Source organism: Bison bison, unplaced genomic scaffold (genome assembly GCF_000754665.1).
Source record: "Bison bison bison isolate TAMUID 2011002044 unplaced genomic scaffold, Bison_UMD1.0 scf7180017864527, whole genome shotgun sequence".
Classification (NCBI taxonomy): domain Eukaryota; kingdom Metazoa; phylum Chordata; class Mammalia; order Artiodactyla; family Bovidae; genus Bison; species Bison bison.
The window spans coordinates 134,514-134,919 of record NW_011495078.1 but is presented as its reverse complement, the minus strand read 5'-3'; positions in this window follow the sequence as shown (position 1 = coordinate 134,919).

The window sequence follows — 406 nt, the reverse complement described above, 5'->3', positions numbered from 1 at the left end:
GGAGGCCTGGCGTGCTGCAATTCATGGGGTCGCAAAGAGTCGGACACGACTGAGCGACTGATCTGATCTGATCAATGTAAAAGAAGGTTTTAATGAACAACCAGGAATCAGTTCTGAATGAACCCTAAAGGAAATCAGCCCTGAATATTCATTGGAAGGACTGATGCTGAAGCTAAAACTCCAGGACTTTGGCCACATGATGTGAAGAACTGACTCATTTGAAAAGACCCTGATGCTGCAAAAGTTTGAAGGTGGGAGGAGAAGGGGATGACAGCGGATGAGATGGTTGGATGGCATCACTGACTCGATGGACATGAGTTTGAGCAAGCTCAAGGAGTTGGTGATGGACAGGGAAACCTGGTGTGCTGTGGTCCTTGGGGTCGCAAAGAGTCAGATACGCCTGAGT